This window comes from Chanodichthys erythropterus, chromosome 6 (genome assembly GCF_024489055.1).
Source record: "Chanodichthys erythropterus isolate Z2021 chromosome 6, ASM2448905v1, whole genome shotgun sequence".
In the NCBI taxonomy this organism is placed as follows: Eukaryota; Metazoa; Chordata; class Actinopteri; order Cypriniformes; family Xenocyprididae; genus Chanodichthys; species Chanodichthys erythropterus.
In genome coordinates this window covers 22,726,242-22,745,615 of record NC_090226.1, presented here as the reverse complement: position 1 = coordinate 22,745,615, position 19,374 = coordinate 22,726,242, and positions in this window count along the sequence as shown.

The window sequence follows — 19,374 nt, the reverse complement described above, 5'->3', positions numbered from 1 at the left end:
TCAGCTGGACTGTGGAGTTGCATTTTATGGACTTGCCTTTCCAGCAAATCACATCACCTTCACTTGGATTAACACTTCTGTGGACTTTGTATATACACCGGTGGACACTTTCACATTGGGACTTTCAGCACGTTACTAGGACTCTTAAGGACTGTTTTAGGGTATGGTGCGAATGGACTCCCTGCTTTTAAACGGCCTAAGTTTTTCTAGTTTTATTGTGTTGTTTTAAGTTCCTTGTGATTATTGTAAATACACCTTATTTATTCATTTCTGTTGTCTGTATCATCTTTTTAAACACTCATAACTGCTCACACAGTATAATCTGACCCCAATTTCAATCAATGTAAAATCGACCGATAGGGCCGATCGTTACATATAGTGGCCCGTACGGGGAATAGTCTCTGAGAGGGGGGTGGAGATTGATATAAAAAAGACCAGGGCCGTTGATGAGTTCCCCCCTCCACAAGATCTCAAAGCCCTTCAGAGGTTTTTGGGTCTGGCAGGGTGGTATCATAAGTTCATTCCCCACTTCGCTGACCTATCTGCTCCCTTGAACCACCTCAAAAAGAAAGGAGTAAAGTGGGAATGGACTCCAGAGTGTCAGGCTAGTATGGATGCTCTTAAACAAAGATTACAGAGCACACCTGTGTTGATACAACCGGACCTCAACAAAACCTTCCAGGTTCACACTGATCCGAGTGATGTTGGACTAGGCGCCATCCTCACTCAACACTCGGATGAAGGAGAACAAGTGGTGGCGTATGCATCACGGACCTTAACAGGGGCAGAGAAGAATTACAGCACTTCTGAAAAGGAATGTATAGCAGTGGTGTGGGCTGTTGAAAAGTGGAGGCATTACCGGACCACTCAGCAATCTCCTGGGCATTCAACTGCCCTAAAACCTCCTCCCGACTAACCCGCTGGACACTCCGCCTGCAACAATTCAACTTTCAGGTCCATCACAGAAAGGGCTGCCTTAACTTGGGACCTGACGCTTTATCCCGGGTCCAGGAGCCGTTTTCTACTGATGATGCCCCATGTCTTTCCATGTCATCGCAACATTCATCCACTTTACCCCACTCGCTGGAAGAAATCGCTCAAGCACAACGTTTGGACAATACTATCACTCACCTGCAGTCTGGCATCAAACCTCGATCAGTCAAGGAACAACCCATCACCTTTGAAGACCACCAGGGGGTGTGGTACCGCAAGGTTCCTTTAAGAAATAAGGGAGAGAAGTATCAGTTGGTAGTACCATCCTCGTTAACCACTGACTTCATGCATTATTACCATGATAATCCCCTAGGTGGACATCTGGGACAGTTGAAAACCCTGCTGAAAATCCTGGATGTGGCATGGTGGCCATCCGTCAGAAAGGATGTGTGGCAGTATGTCAAAGGCTGTGAGGTATGCCAGAAGTATAAACCCAGCAATACAAAACTGTCTGGATTTATGCAGAGTTCACCGATCACAGAACCAGGATACATGCTAGGGGTGGACCTAATGGGACCATTTCCCAGCAGTAAAAAACAGAACACTTACCTCCTTGTCGTTGTGGATTACTTCACTAAGTGGGTGGAAATGTTCCCATTGAGAGATGGCAAGACCCAGAAAATAGTGAAAATCCTTAGGGAGGAGATATTTACCAGATGGGGGGTGCCCAAATACCTGGTGTCCGATAGGGGTCCCCAATTTACTTCCAGCCTTCTGAGCGATCTGTGCAAGACATGGGGTTGCGTTCAGAAACTAACAACGAGCTACCACCCACAGTCAAATCTAACTGAGAGATTTAACAGAACGATAAAGACCATGATTGCTGCTTTTGTGGGTCAACAACATCAGACCTGGGACCAGTGGCTGCCAGAGTTCCGCTATGCCATCAACAACGCCCAACAGGAAACCACAGGAAGGACACCTGCTGAGCTCATGATGGGTAGGCAAATTCTGGGACCACTGGAACGCCTAATCCATCGGCCACCTTCACCAGATCAAGCTGCATATTCCCTGGTGGAAAGACAAAACATCATGGCGGAGGAGGTGAAAACTAGAATGAGGAAGTGTCAAGCCAAACAAGCTAGGTATTATAATTACCGTAGAAAAAATGCGCAGTTTCAAACGGGTGACCTGGTTTGGATTAAAACTCATCCTCTCTCTAGTTCATCAAATAAATTCTCTGCCAAGCTAGCGCCCAAGTGGGAGGGTCCAGCTGAAATAAAGAGTAAAACAGGGCCAATAAATTACACTGTGTGCTGGGGCAACCCACCTAGAACAGACGTATTAAATGTGGTAAACCTGAAGCGTTATTATGGACGTTCTCCTCCGATGCCGCTGGCTGGGGGGGGGGATTTATGTAGCGCGGCCACATTATGGGGAACATTTATACTGCTGTGAATTATTCTAATTAATAATATAAGTACAGCTGTTTTGTATATATGTTTTCCCCTGTGTTATGTTGCCCGGATATGTGTTTGTGTTCCCGTTTTTACTCACGCAAGACTTCTGTCGGGAAGACCCAGGGAATCCCCGTGACGTCTTGGAGTCAGACAGCTGATTGTGACAGCTTCCGATAAAATAGCCGGTTTACCGGTGTTCGAGAGAGGACGCTCTCATTGCTACGTGGAAAACGCGATCGATCGCTCTACACACTACTTGTTTGTCATCGTCTGTGACGGATCATCTCGTTGTGGAAGTAACATCCATTGGATTATTTCACCTTCGGGATACGGAACAGGACAACGCTATACATTGTGCTCCCGGTCTAAAAGCCTTTCCGGTGAGGCCGATTCAACACACACACACACACTCACACACACACACACACACACACATTACATTGGACTGAAACGGACTATTCCAACACGCACGCATATTATAAATATATATTGTATAGGTATATTGTTGGTGGTATATTTATGTTTCTTGTATAATACACTTTGGTTTGACATTTATTCTGTGTATTTTGGGGAGTATTTTCTTCAAACATTAAGAACCCGTTGACGTTGTGTAAACTGCCTTATATAGGCTGAGTGTTACAAGCTGTTACCCATAATTGTACAAAAACAACTGTAAAAAACAAAATTTTACAATTCTAAATAAAGCCCAAATGTGGCCCTTATGGGACCCACAAATTAACAATGTGGGCAACCTAACTGGGCCCCAAAATGTATTCAAAATGGGGCCCACATTCAGCCCATGAATGTGCCCACTCTGAACCCATGCCCAGATGATGCCCATATAGCCCAGATAAAACCCATGTGGGGCCCACATGGACATGTTGGCTGGGTAGCCTCATAGCAATTTTTTTGGCCAAATTGTGATATCTGCCTTTGAAATATGATCTGGGCAATAATGCTATGAGGCTAACGATATGTTGGACCTTTTATTGAAAGCAGCTTACTTTTACCCTGCCTTCACAAGCTCCCGTGAGCTGTATTGTGTTTGAGTTGGGGGAGGTGTGACAACCATGTTTTAAAAAACAGAACATGCTGGTTAGGTATGTTTTGAAGCATGACAGTGTTACAATGGAGACACCGGAGGCAGATGTAAAAGCAACAATAGTTTGTTTATAGATGACACAGCAGAGCAACAGGTAAGTGAGTGAAGATAAAGCAGTTCTTGAATGAAGATGAGAGGGTAATACTGTCCTTATGTTGTATTTCAGATGCGGATGGAGACTGACGTTGGAGGATGATGGCGGAGACACTCACACACACAGGCAGGTAGGCACACGAGGAGAACAGGAGACGAAGCAGACGATGGAGATGACTGGAGCAGGTAAGTATAGGGTTTGGAGTCCTTGAGGTAAGCATACATATCATAGTAGTGCAAACGAGACCGGATAGTGAATGTGTGTGTGTGTGTGGAGGTTTTATGCTGGTGTTGATTGAAGTGCTGATGAGGTGCAGGTGGCGATGATTAGTATGCTGGTGATTGAGTGCGTGGGTAAGGGAGTGAGGTGGAACCTGACGTGTCTGTGACAGTACCCCCCCTCCCACGGCCCGCTCCTGAGGGCCGAGGACCCCGACGTCGTGGTAGTCGTCCTCAAGGGCGTGGGGCAGGTCTGTCCGGATGGTTGGTGTGGAAAGTCTATAACAGATTAGGATCAAGGATATCATTATTGGGGACCCATGAGCGTTCCTCGGGGCCATAGCCTTCCCAGTCAACCAAATATTCCAATTGACCACCACGGCGCCGGGAATCCAGAATCTCGTGAACCACGTAGGCAGTGCCATCATCCAGGATGAGTGGGGGGGCTCGACGGCTGCCACGTCAGGTTCTGTGGAGGGAAGAACAGAAGGGTGGTGAGGCTTTAGAAGTGAGACATGGAATGTGGGATGAATTTTTTTGTACTGTGCAGGGAGTTGGAGACGGTAGGTGACGGGGTTGATCTGTCGGATGATGGTGAACGGGCCAATGAAGCGGGGACTCAGCTTCTTGCAGGGCAGATGCATCCTGATGTCCCTGGTGGACAGCCAGACCTTCTGCCCTGGGTGGTAGATAGGAGCGTCGGAGCGCCGAAGGTCGGCTGTCATCTTGCGTCTGCGCAGGGCTCTCTGCAGATGGTGATGAGCCGAGTCCCAAACCCTCTCGCTCTCCCGGAACCAGTAGTCGACTGCCGGAACATTGGAGGGTATCCCATCCCAGGGGAACAGCGGGGGTTGGTAACCGAGTACACACTGAAACGGTGTTAGTCCAGTAGTGGCTTGTCGGAGGGAGTTTTGTGCATACTCTGCCCAACCCAGGTACTGGTTCCAGGAGTTCTGGTGGCCGTGACAGAAGGTACGCAGGAAGCGGCCTGGATCTTCCGTTCCGTCTGCCCGTTCGACTGAGGATGGTATCCGGATGACAGGCTGACGGTCACACCCAGGAGGGAGAAGAACGCCTTCCAGACATGGGAGATAAACTGGGGCCCTCTGTCAGAAACAATGTCTTCGGGGATTCCATAATGACGAAAGACATGGTTAAACATCAGTTCAGCAGTGGTCATGGCGGTAGGTAGACCCTCCAGGGGGATCAGACAGCAGGATTTAGAGAAGCGATCTACAACTACCAGCATGCAAGTGTGACCATCAGACTCGGGGAGATCGGTGACGAAGTCCACTCCCAGGTGTGACCAGGGTCTCTCAGGAACGGGCAGAGGATTGAGCTTGCCGGTGGGAAGATGGCATGGGCTCTTGGAAATGGTGCAATCCCTGCACGTACCTTCTGACGTCGTTGGCCATGTTGGGCCACCAGAAGCGTTGTTTGAGCAACGAGAGGATCTCATTGACCCCCGGGTGGCGCCCGTGTGACGTATTGCAAGCCTTGGGGGCAACCCGGCGGAGTGTGTGAGGAGGCATTGGAGGAGAGTAAGGTCTCTTCTGACCACTGGATGGGGCTAACGAAGATCGATTCAGGCAGGATGGTTTCTGGAGTTTCAGCTTTTTCTTCTGGAGCATGGAGACGGGACAGAGCATCTGCTTTAGTATTTTTGGAACCTGGACGGTAGGAGATGGAGAAATTGAATCTAGAAAAGAACATGGCCCAGAGAGCTTGGCGAGGGTTGAGTCTTTTAGCAGCCTTCAGATATTCGAGGTTCTTGTGATCAGTGAGAACTTGGAAGGGATGGTTAGCCCCCTCCAACCAATGCCTCCACTCTTCCAGGGCAAGCTTGAGGGCCAGGAGCTCACAGTCACCAATGTTGTAGTTGACCTCCACCGGGTTGAGCTTGCGGGAGAAGAAGGCACATGGACAGAGTCTACTTGGCGTCCCCTGCTGCTGTGAAAGGACCGCTCCCACTCCGGTGGTGGAGGCGTCCACCTCCACGACGAAAGGTAAGTCCGGGTTAGGGTTGACGAGGAGGGGAGCGGTGGTGAAGGCTCTCTTGAGGGTCTCAAAGGCGTTGGTGGCTTGTTGGGACCAGGACAGAGACTTGGGCTGGTGACGTAGTAGATTGGTGAGAGGGCTGACTATGATACTGTAATTTTTGATGAAGCGACGGTAGAAATTGGAGAATCCGAGGAAGCGTTGGAGTTCTTTAATGGTTGTAGGAGTTGACCAGGTCTGGATAGCGGAAACCTTCCCCTCGTCCATCTGGATGCCACTGTGATCAATAACGTATCCCAGGAACTGGACAGAGGACTGGTGAAAGGAGCACTTTTCAGCTTTGAGAAACAGGTGGTATTGCCGTAAGCGTTGGAGGACCTCCGCAACGTGGTGTCGATGTTCGGCCAAGCTCCGGGAGTAAATGAGGAGGTCATCTATATACACCAGCACGAACTTGTGGATAAACTCCCAAAGCACCTCATGGATGAAATCCTGGAATACGGAGGGGGCGTTGACCAGGCCATACGGCATGACGAGGTATTCATAGTGGCCGGTGGGCGTGACGAAGGCGGTCTTCCACTCGTCCCCCTCACGTATCCGGATGAGGTTACATGCGCTGCGGAGGTCCAACTTGGTGAACGCAGTGGCACCACGGAAATGTTCCAGGGCCGCTGGGACGAGGGGATGTGGGTAGCGGAACTTGATGGTGATCTTATTGAGGGCACGGTAATCGATGCAGGGCCGCAAGCCTCCGTCCTTCTTAGCCACAAAGAAGAAGCTTGAAGCAGCAGGGGAAGTAGACGGGCAGATGTATCCTTGGTTAAGGGCCTCTTTGATGTATTCCTCCATGGCCTTCTCCTCCGGTAATGACAGGGGGTTGATGCGTCCCCTGGGCACTGGCTCACCCGGTAACAGATCGATGGCACAGTCCCATGGCCGGTGTGTAGGTAGCTTGGAGGCGCGTTGCGGGCAGAAGACGTCGCTGAAGGGGGCGTAGTCAGGTGGGACGCTTCTCAACAGGACTTTCGATGGACGTGGCGTTGATGGAGAGAGTCTTGGAGAGTGGAGAATTCGGAACAGGAAGCACTGGGAAGCAGTCGAAGAAACAGTGGTCGCCCCACTGTTGCCCGTGCGCCAGGAGATGGTGGGGCTGTGTTGTTCAAGCCATGGGCACCCTAGAACCACGTCATCGGTGGATTCCTCCAGAACCAGCAGATGGATGTTCTCCGTATGAAGTACTCCGACTCTTAGTTGCAGAGGACCCACACAGCGACGGACCGTCTTACGGCTCAGGGGTTTGCCCGTGATGGAGTGGATTTGATAGTTAAGCGGAGACGGGGAGGTCTGGAGCTTGAGCTGTTGACAGAGGGCGCTCTGAAGTTTCCTGCTGACCCTAAATCGAGGAGCGCCACCACTGGAATAGAGGCATTTGCAGCAGTAAGGTTTACAATAGTAGTGAGTGATTTCATTTTTTGAATGGAGGGAATGATTGCACTCACCACGGGTCGAGGAGGACGAGTTGGGCATGTGGAGATGACATGCCCCTGAGATCCACAATATAAACACAAATTCAGGGTCAGCCTTCTCTGTCTTTCAGCGGTAGTGAGACGTGAATGATCCACTTGCATTGGTTCACATGCTGGTTCTGGAGAGCTGATGGGTTCGGACCGACGGAGGAGGATGTTGGAGAGTGGCTGGCCCTGGTGCTCGAGGAGACACGACTGCATACGAGAACCCACACGGATGGTGAGTTGGATGAAGTGTTGGAGTCCTATGGAGTCCTCGTATGCAGCGAGATGCAACCGCACATTAGGCTCCAATCCTTGACGAAAGGTGGTGATCAGGGCTTGTTCATTCCATCCGCTGGTGGCGGCTAGCATTCTGAACTGCAAGGCATATTCGTTAACAGAGTTATTTCCTTGTTTTAGATTGTAAAGTTTCTCACCTGTCGATGAATCTGCCAGAGGTTTCCCGTAGACCACACGGAAGTGAGAGACGAACGCCGAATATGACTTCACAACAGAGCCTTTCTGGATCCACAGAGAATCTGCCCATTGAAGGGCCTTACCTTGCAGTTGGGAGATGATGAACGCAATTTTAGCCGTGTCGGTGGGGTAGAGGTGCGGTTGCATCTCCAGGACAAGTTCACATTGGAGAAGAAATCCGCTGCATTCCTCCGCCTATCCTGAGTAGGGCGCCGGTTTGGCCATGAGACTGACGGTGAACGCTGGAGAAGGAGCGGTGATGGTGAGTGCGGAAGTTGCAGCGTTGGTGGATGACGGTGAAGATGGTGGTGGTGTGAGTGCTCGGCGGAATGCGTCCACGAGCTCCTGGAATGGGTCGGTGGTGCTCATGCTGTTGACTGTTGTTACGGTCAACAGCTCTTCTGATACAATGGAGACACCGGAGGCAGATGTAAAAGCAACAATAGTTTGTTTATTGATGACACAGCAGAGCAACAGGTAAGGGAGTGAAGATTCAGTTCTTGAATGAGGATGAGAGGATAATACTGTCCTTATGTTGTATTTCAGATGCGGATGGAGACTGACGTTGGAGGATGATGGAGGATGATGAGACACTCACACACACAGGCAGGTAGGCACACGAGGAGAACAGGAGACGAAGGAGATTATGGAGATGACTGGAGCAGGTAAGTATAGCGTTTGGAGTCCTAGAGGTAAGCATACATATCATAGTAGTGCAAATGAGACCGGACAGTGAATGTGTGTGAGTGTGGAGATTTATGCTGGTGTTGATTGAAGTGCTGATGAGGTGCAGGTGGCGATGATTAGTATGCTGGTGATTGAGTGCGTGGGTAAGGAAGTGAGGTGGAACCTGACGTGTCTGTGACAGACAGCTGGTTTGAGCTGGTTTAAGCTGGTCAAGTGCTGGTCCTAAGCTAGTCCTAAGCACCTAGTCCTAAGCAACCATCTCAGGACCAGCTCAGCACCAGCTTAAACCAGCTCATGACCAACATAAACTAGCTCAAACCAGCTGCCATGCTTCAAAACATAGCTATCCAGCATATGTTGTTTTTTTTCAACAGGGAAGCAAAAGGGGTGTTTGCAAAATATGCTTTAATTTTGTAATTATGGTAGGTGCCACTAGTGTCGCAGAAACTACATACTTCACCTTCAAGATAATTTAATAACACTGTTAAATATAATCTTTATAGGATAGCTGTCACGGATCCCTTGTCTCCCGGACTCCAAATCCCATGATCTTCTTGTCTCCTCACCTGCACTCACTTCCCTCGTCAGTATTCTCCTGCGTTCTTCAGTAAATACCCTGTGTGTGGAAATCCGTTTAAGTATCTTCTCTTCAGCACGTACACCATTGTAACAGAAGAACGGACCCAACCGCTGGATATCCACTTGTGAAGCATGGGTATTTACCTGACTCCTGTGTTCCTGGAATCTCTCCAGGCGGAAGACCGGCTATGCCATTTGAGGCAGAGTGGCACACTGTTGGAGAGGTATGTGGAGGAGTTTCTGGAGGCTTCTTATCTGGTGGGCTGGCCTGACGCCAGCCTCAATGCTGTATTTCTGATGGGACTGGACCGTGACATTATTCGCTATAGCGAACCTGCCTGTAATTTCTCCCCAGTTGATTCTCTAAATCTGATTCTCCTTTTAAATGGTTCTAGCTTTGAAGTAGATGAAGTTAAAAGAGTTAAACTTCCTCCCAGTCCAGCCCCATCAGAGATGCACCAGGTCTCGCCAGCTCACCACACCCCAGAGCCCTACACATACCGCTCCAACGGTCCCTTTCATTCCCGGAAGTCAACATTTCCCCGAGGTAGGAAATGGATCTCTGACAGTGTTGACCTGGTAGCCAAGTTGGCGGAACCCATGATGAAATCTATAAGGTCAGCACTGAAGTTCGCCACCATTTCAGGAACCACTCCACTCATAAAACCAGCTCCAGCCACCGCCGAGCCCTCAGCTCCAGCCGCCGCCGCCGAGCCCTCAGCTCCAACCACCGCCGCCTGCAGCCCCAGCCTGCCAAGAGACCACCGCAGCCCACAAACCCACACCGTTCATTAGACTCTTTAAGACACTCCTAAACCTCCCCAAGTATTTTTTTTTGGGGGTTTCGGGGTCGCCAGAGCCGAACTCGGCTCCTGATCCGCCATGGCAGCCCGCTGCACCTGAGCCTCCATGGCAGCCCGCTGCACCTGACCCGCCATGGCTGCCCACGGCTCCAGACCCGCCATGGCTGCCCACGGCTCCAGATCCGCCATGGTTCATGGATCCGCCCTGGAGACCTCCGTTCCTGTCCTGGCGCCCACCCCCCCTGGGGGGAGGTACTGTCACAAAATAGTATCAAAATTGGTTGTTTTTTCAGTTATTAGACATAGTCCCCCAGTTTCACAAACAAGGCTTAAAAGCTAATCCTGGACTAAAATGTATGTTTGAGTTGTTTTAACTGAAAGCAAATGGTACTGACATATCTTAAAATATGTCAGTACCATTGTTTTGTCTCAAGATACAACACCAGTAATGTTTGTTTTCTAGGGTACATTTATAAAATCTACTTAAATGTCCTAATTGAACTAAGGCCTAGTCCTAGTTTAGTCTAAGCCCTGTCTGTGAAACCGGGCCAATATTAATTATGACAGAAATAAAACAATACCTTCTGAAGCAATATCATAGTTTTGTGTGAATAGTGAACTTGTTATTCTTTATTAGCTTGATCATGGTCATTGACACCATTCACTTTCATTTTATGGAAAGGAGCAGATTGGACATTTTATTTTAAATATGTCCTTTTGTTTTCCTTGGAAGAAAGAAAGTCAAACATCTTTCAATGGAAGATAGAAAGTCAAACATCTTTCAAAAGAAGATAGAAAGTCAAACATCTTTTAAAAGACAAGACATTGTATTTGTAACAAAGTTCGGAAATAAGGAGGGAAGAGGACAGGGTCGGCGGGTGACTACTGGCTGTTTATTAATCACCAAAATAATAATGTAACAAAAACAGTGTGCAAACAGGCACAAAACAATCAACGTAACGTCACTTCACTCCAGCAGCAGACAGACATCCAGGAGTGGGGGAAACAGCCAGTAGTCCTTCTCTCTCTCGCAGGCTCCTGTTTCTCCTGGCATTAAATACTCTCTCCATGCCAATTACTGAAACAAGAGACAGGTGTTTAATATATGCGTCTAATCCACTCAGACACCGCGCGTCTCCTCCCTCCTCCACGCCCCCCCTGCCACATACCCCCACCGCCCAACTCAGGCCAGGGAGCCGAAGTTCTCTCGAAGGGGACCTGCATTAATAGGAGAGGGCGCAAAGGCGCTTTTGGGGCGGCCGGTGGGTTTACCAACTGACATTCACGTCAAGCCTGCGCACATTCTCGTGAATGCCCGGCCAAAAAAATCGGGTCATGAGGCGATTTAGTGTCTGTCACAGACACGTCAGGTTCCAACGTCACCCAATCACAGCGCGCACCTTCTCCAGAGTACTGATCACCGCCACCTGCACCTCATCACTCTCCTCATCAACAGCACCATAAAACACTCACGCACACAGCACTCCACGTCCGGTCTCGTTTGCATACCCTTCATGTATATGCTTACTTCAAGGACTCCTCTTCTCATACCTACCTGTCTCCAACGTGTCTTTACCCATCGTGTGCTTCGTCTGCTCCGTGAGTGTGTTCCCGTCAGCTCCCAGGTTCTCCAGCGATCTCCAAGTTCCAGCGTGTATCTCCCTGCAAAGATAAGGACAGTAACTATCCCTCGTATTATCTGCTCAATTCAAACTACAACCAGTTCTCTTACCTGTTTCATTCACCCTGCTCACCTGTGGTCAAATAAAGCTTCTGTGATACGTTATATCTGTGTCTGTCCTCAGTCTACTGTAACAGTGTCGTTACCTGTCCTAAATGACCAGCCATTGGATTAGAATGAGCCGCTTGAAAAAGCATTTCCCTGCGGCTCCTAGGAACTAACAACTGGGTTGTATCCTCTTTTGTCTGAGCGTCTTGGGTCACTCGGTACAACCTATTTTTTATAATTGCAAAATATGGATAGGTAAGTGGTTGTCCAGGATGGAGAGGCTGACCGTCGATGGTACTGACCTGTTCAAATGCACGTTTCAGCGTCTCGTCCTGAGACTGCTCCAGGGGAAAATTATCGCGCTCCGAGAGAATAAGTCTCTCGATTTCTCTCTGTTCCCCCGAGGCAGTACTCAGAGGTCCCGATTCAGTGTCTCCCGCCTGCACACTCACGCTCCCCTCCGGTGCATTTTTACCCCAAGAAGAATCCGTACATAAAGCCCCTAATAATTCTGTAAACGCTAGCTAATTCATTCCCAAAATTAACGGATGCTGGAGGTGCAGGTTAACTGCCACCTCAACACTATGCTTTTGACCCCTGAATTGAATAATGACTGGCACAATAGGATACTCTACCACATCCCCGTGCACACACCGCAAATTAACCACGTGGCCATTATCCAATGCCCCGAATTGTATCAGATTTTGATGGATCGAGGTTTGTTTACATCCTGAATCCACCAATGCCTGATAGGTACCCCCCTCGATACTCACAGGTATTTGGTACCACCCAGCTTGACCGGGGGCAGCCTGCGGGGCATCCTGGAGACCTGGGTAAAGGGACAGGGCGAGAGAGAGAAGGAGATGGAAAAGAGGGAGAGAGAGAGGCTGATGGCAGGGGTTTGCCAACCCCGGGGCACGCCACCATATGATCCTCCGCGAGTTGGATAGCCGACTCCAGCTACGTGGGGCAGTGGCACTGGACCCACTCGGCCATTCTCCTCGGAAGCCAAGTGATAAACTGCTCCAGTACCACTCGGTCGATGATCTCCTCCACGTCACTTCCGTCGGCCAGCAACTATTTGCGGCAGGAGTCCAGGAGCTGTTGGGCCATCACGAAGGGCCGGCCAGACTCGCCCAGCTCCAGGGAACGGAAGCGCTGGCAATGTTGTTCAGGACTCCGGCCGACCCGCTGGATGATGGCCCTCTTGAGGTCGTTGTAGTCCAGGAGGCTCCGCACCAGAAGCTGCTGTGCCGTGACCTGGGACTCCCCGGAGAGCAAGGGGACCAGGCGCATCGGCCACTGGTCCCGCGGCCATCCAGAGATCTCAGCCGAGGTCTCAAAGAGATCAAGGAATGCCTCCTGTTTCTCCTGGCGTTAAATACTCTCTCCACGCCAATTACTGAAACAAGAGACAGGTGTTTAATATTTGCGTCTAATCCACTCAGACACCACGCCTCTCCTCCCTCTCTCTCCCGCTGCAGGCTCCGTTGAACCACGCCCCCCCACCACAGTATTTTATTAATTTTTTTCCCGGACGGAGGGGGGCCCACCAGTACAGAAGACCGACATTAGAGCACAGGTGACAAATGTCAAATCACGTTGATATAAACGAGCAAGTCTTACTTGAGCCTGTAATGCGTTATTATTATTAACTCAACTTCCTGCTCATGGGGAATTTTGTTGCAATAGGGTATAGATAAATGATGAGGGTGAAGGTCACAGTCAGTGTATCTGTTTGCATGTGTCAGCAAAAGATTTACCCCATCAAACTTTGACCTCTTGGCCCTGTTTGTTATAATAAGTACTGCAGTCTCGCTTTGTGAGATGACAATCTTCACTACGCAGAACAATTACAGGAAGAAAAAAAAAAATAAAAACACAGAGGGAGTGCAATTACATCCACAAATTGGATTCTAAAGGGGAAAAATATGGGGCTGGCTAATGGACCATTTCTAGCAGCTGGAGAATATGCACGGAGAGAAAACATAAGAGAGAGAGAGAGAGAGAAAGCCCTCAGAGTTCCACTGAACAAGAGAAAGAATTCAGACATGAGGCACAACAAAAGCTCATACATGTTTCATCGTTCCACATTAGCAATTAGTGAGATTACAGTGCTGTGGCTCAGGCCACAGGCCCATTAGTAGACTCAGTTTGTGGTGGACCAGGCCATAGAGTTGCACAGAGAGATTTCAGATCTCTTTAAAAAGAGTGAGCAAATGCAGCTGCGACCACAAGGATAAGCTTCAGTTTGGTTACGGGTGTTAATGAGCCACTAAATGACTGAAGCATTTTCAGATATAGAAATCATGCACAACATATGCATTTTCTAAACCTACTTTATGAGCCTTAGGCAGTTCATGGGCCTGTCAACCATTTATTAGGACTAGAGGGGTAATTTGGTTCTTTCTTTCTTTCTTTCTTTCTTTTTTATAAAATAATACAAAATGTACAATAAATTAAAATAATAAATATACAATAATATAATATTTATAAAATACACTAGATGGACAAAAGTATTGGGACACATCCTTTTAATTTTTTAATTCAGATGTTTTAGTCAGATCCATTTCCACAGGTATATAAAATCAAAAACCTAGCCATGCAGTCTGCAATTTTTACAAACATTTATGAAAAAAGGGTCGTTCTGAAGATTTCAGTGAATTCAAGCATGGTACTGTGATAGGATGGCACTTTTGCAATAAGCATTTAGGAACAGCAGCATCTCAGCCACAAAGGAAAACCACGTAAAGTCACAGAATGGGGTCATTGAAGTCACCAACACTCTGTCAATTCCATAGCTGAAGAATTACAAACTTCTTACAACCGGACTCTGGAGCAGTGGAATTGTGTTCAGTGGAGTGCCGAATTATGCTTCTCTCTTTGGCAGTCTGATGGGCGTGTCTGGGTTTGGCGAATGCCAGGAGAATGTTACCTGCCTGACTGCATTGTGCCAACTGTAAAGTTTTGTGGAAGATGGATAATGGTACAGTACATGGCTGTTTTTCAGGGGTTAGGCCAGGCCCCTTGCTTCCAGTGAAGGAAACTGACATGTTGAGACGTCACTTCCTGTTTGTTGCTGCCGTGCTGTTTGAGCTAGAGCTCCGTCGAGCTGATTCCTAATTGCTTGTTTTTGTCACTTCAAACTTATAACATATCACGCTTTCTATCCCCAACAATATTTTACATAAAAACACTCGGATTACCTTGATATCGCTAGTTTTATCCGACTTCCCGAACATTCGCTATTAGCCTTAGCCCGTTAGCAATAGCGGTGTGGTCACTCTAATCTAGCGTTTGTGCTCTTCTCTCACTATATTATTGTTCATCTATTCCAATGGCGAGTGTATCGGATGTTTCTCTACCTTTGTGTGCAGGTGAGGACACGTTTGAGCTGCATTCGGTGCAGTTGGAACTGGAGGACGTGGAGCAACAGATTCGGACCCTTCTCGAGAAGCAGGCCGAGCTACGCGAGCGGCAGACACCTGCTGACGCTCACCACTCCTTGGTAAGTTTGCAGCGCGATATTAACACTCCTGCTTCCTCTACGCCGTGTGTTTCTCTGCACAGGGCCCGAGAACCCAGAACACATTCATCTCAGCCCTCGTTCACTCCATCGCGTCACACCTAGGACCTTGGGTTCTTCAGCAGCAGAAGGCGCGAGCCAGGCCTCGGACCAGGACCTCTCCTCCTCCACCGCCCCGATCTTCGAGGTCTCGACGCGGAACCGCTTCTCCCCTCTTCGCGAGGCGGAACGCAACGCCGTGGTCATTGGAGACTCCATCGTCCACCATGTCCACGCTACCACAGCCAAAGGTAAGGTGTCGCAGTCACTGTTTTCCTGGTGCTCATGTTCTCGATGTCGCTGCGCAGGTTCCTGCGATCCTCGACGGTGTTGAGACCATCGGAGCTGTAGTACTTCATGCGGAGGTGAACGACACCAAGCTGCGGCAGATGGAGGTGCTGAAGCAGGACTTCAGGAGCCTGATCGAGACGGTATGAGCCACATCGCCCATGATGAGGATCATTGTGTCCGGACCGCTTCCAACGTACCGACGAGGACATGAAAGGTTCAGTAGATTATTTGCTTTAAATGAATGGTTGATGTCTTGGTGTAATGAACAGAAGCTGCTCTTTATAAATAAATGGAATCTTTTCTGGGAGTGTCCTAGGCTCTTCTGTGCTGATGGCCTGCACCCCAGCAGCATTGGAGCTGATCTTCTGTCGGAGAACATCTCCAAGACGCTTCGCATTGTATGACTAGTAAGTCAAACCTCAAAACACAGTCTGTGTTCTGCCCACTTAATTAATAGAAATGTGAGTGTAGTACAGTCTATAGAAAGTGTCTATTCCCCGAATAGTGAGGTTTAACAATAAAAATAAAGGATCTAGAAAAAATCTGATCGTGATCAAACCAGAAATTTGCTAAATTACTGAACAAAAACAATCTCTAAAGCTATGGCTACTAAACATTAGATCACTGACACCTAAGGCGGTTATTATAAATGAAATGATCACAGATAATAGTCTTGATTTAATTTGCCTTATTGAAACATGGCTTAAACCAAATGATTATTTCGGTCTTAATGAGTCTTGTCCACCTGGCTACTGTATTAAAAACAAATGCCGTCCGATTGGCCGTGGCGGTGGTGTAGCAACAATCTATAGAAATAATCTTAATGCTACTCAGAAAACAAACTATAGGTTTAATTCATTTGAAATTCTTATGCTAAATGTTACTCTCTCAGATATAAGTAAAAAGTCGCTACTAACTCTTGTTTTAGCTACCGTTTATAGACCTCCAGGGCCTTATGCTGATTTCCTAAAAGAGTTTGCAGACTTTCTCTCAGATCTATTGGTCAACGTCGATAAAGCGCTGATTGTTGGAGATTTTAACATTCATGTAGACAATACAAATGATACGTTAGGGGCTGCGTTTACAGACTTACTAAACTCCTTTGGGGTCAAACAAAACGTCACTGGACCCACTCACCGTTTTAATCATACACTAGATTTAATTATATCACATGGAATCAGTCCAACCGTTATAGAAATTCTGCTGCAAAATGATGACGTCTCTGATCACTACCTTGTAACTGCCGTACTGCATACTGATGATATTTGTCAAATTGCGCCGCGATATCGACTAGGCAGAACAATTCTCCTGACAACTATAGATAAATTCACAAATAAACTGCCTGATCTGTCTCAGCTGCTCATTGTACCTAAACACACAAATGATCTTAAGAAAATGACTAGCAGTATGTGCACCATTTTCACTAGTACATTAGATACTGTTGCACCGATAAGATTTAAAAAGTTAGAGAGAAAAATACTGTACCTTGGTACAACAGTACTACTCACGCTATCAAAAGAGAAACTCGTAATCTAGAACGCAAATGGAGACAAACTCGTTTAGAGGTCTTCAGAATTGCGTGAAAAGACAGCTCGTCGCGTTATAGAAAGACTCTAAAAGGAGGACTTCCGGTTTCAACATGAGTTGAACATGAGCGTTCTAAGATAGCTCCACACTAAATCCAATAGAATTCGTTCAGAACATCCTTAATAACCACCTACTGTTAAGAAAGGAACCAAGTTTGAGTTATAATTGATTTAACCGTATTGACAATTTGGTATATTCATAGTTAAACATGCCAGCTAAGCCTCGTAAACCAGCGGATCAGGCCGCGCCCGCGCCTGCCTCCGCCTCGGACTCTGCTACAGAAGACGCACCGGCTGAAAACACTCAGGATACGGGCAACGTAGCGATTCTTAGCGCAATCTCCTCTCTGTGCTCTGAAATACGCTCAATCAAATCTGATATCGGGGATATAATAGACTCCAAGATTGAACAGCTTGCTGTCTCTATAAGAGGAGAGCTCACCGCGTTCCAACAAGAGGCCAGCTCTGCGATTTCAGCTGTTAAAATCACCGTGGATGAGCATGCTTCAAAACTGGCTGGCTTGGAAGCTACTTCAACCTCTTCGGATACGGTAGCCAAGCTTGAACAAGAAATGGGCCGTTTAAAGCAGGTGGTCGAGCAACTCTCGGACAAATGCATGGACCTTGAAGGACGTAGTAGGAGACAAAATATTCATATACTACACATCAAGGAAGGTGTTGAGTCTGGAATGAAACCAAGGGACTTTATCGCGCAACTTCTGATGGAGACATTATCGTTAGATAATCTGCCGCTTGTTGATCGCGCACATCGAGCACTGCGAAATCGTCCCGGAGATGATGAACCACCGTGAGCTTTCATTATTCGGCTTCACTACACCCATGCATTGGAAGAAATTCTGCGGAGGGCGGCCAAGATGCAGCAAGTCACTTTCAGGGGGTAAAGAATTAACATCTTCCCAGATTACCCTCCCGCAGTTGTGAAACGACGCGCGCTTTTCAAACGAGCAAGGAGCTGCTAAAAGACAAACCTGGTGTCAAGTACGGTCTACAGTACCCAGCAAAGTTGAGGGTTTCCTACAATGGCAAAGAACATTATTTCACGGATCCAGACAAGGCCGTTAAGTTTGCAGAAAACTGCTTCGGATCAGAGTGACTGTTCTAAAGATGAGTTCTGAGATAAGTACGAACATTATACCACTCGTTGAGTGTAATTATTTTGCTTTGATACGTGGAAAGTTTTATAATCACAACACATTCGGTAACTGTTCCTTTTATGTTCTACATGCTTCGAGATGTTCCTCTGAAATTATCTACTGTGGAGCTATGTTAAATTAATGTTTGAAGGTCAACGAATAAGATATTGCTTTTGTTTTGTTTTTTTCTCCAGAATAATAATTTACTTGCTATATTATACTTTTGTTCTACTGATACCGAATTGCTAATTTTCAATTCACTTCGTCTCGTGCCGCAGGTTCTATTAGTTGTCGGTTAGATGACAGGGTTGCTGTTTAAGTTGGTGGGAGGGTGGGGAGGTGACCTGTTTAAGACACTTCAAAGTGGTAAAATGTGTGGTGAATCTGGTGATAATACATTGAATTCCTAATGATGCATAGTAATACTGTATCGTCAAGTAACAGAGAAGGTTTTGTTTTTGCTTCATGGAATGTGAAAGGTCTAAATCACCCTGTTAAACGAAATAAGGTACTGTCACATTTGAAATCACTCTCTGCTGACGTAATTTTTCTGCAGGAAACGCACCTGAAATCTGATTCTAAGGATAAGTTGAAATGCAGGTGGATAGGAAATGTATATCAATCAAATTTTTCGGTTAAAGCTCGAGGCGTCGCTATCCTAATACGAAAAGGTGTGCCATTTAAACTTAAAACCTTGAAAGCTGACAAAGAGGGTCGATACATTATATTGTCTGGCGAAATATGCTCTTTTCACATTACTTTACTGAATGTCTACGCCCCAAATTATGACGACCCGGATTTTTTCAAGAAAGTGTTCTCTCTTATTCCTGATATGTCTCAAACTAATCTCATCATTGGGGGGGACTTTAACTGTGTCCTAGATGGGTACTTGGACAGGGCTGGGTTTCCCGATAACGTTGTCTCTTAGCGTGCTAAGAAGACTCTAAAGGTAGACCTTAACTGAAGATGTACCGTTTCTAGGCGTGTTCCCCGAACTATCCCTTAGGAGGTTGCTTAAGGTATATCTTCTTAAGTGCGACATTATCAGGTGCTGTCCATGGCGGCGGTGCTGAAGTGGCTGATATCAATGGCTCGAGAATCGATTATTCACTCTATACAGAGGCTGCTTCACTGCGTTATGTGAGAAAGCGGTGTTCTTTATAAAAGAAGCACTTCAGAAATAGTTGAAA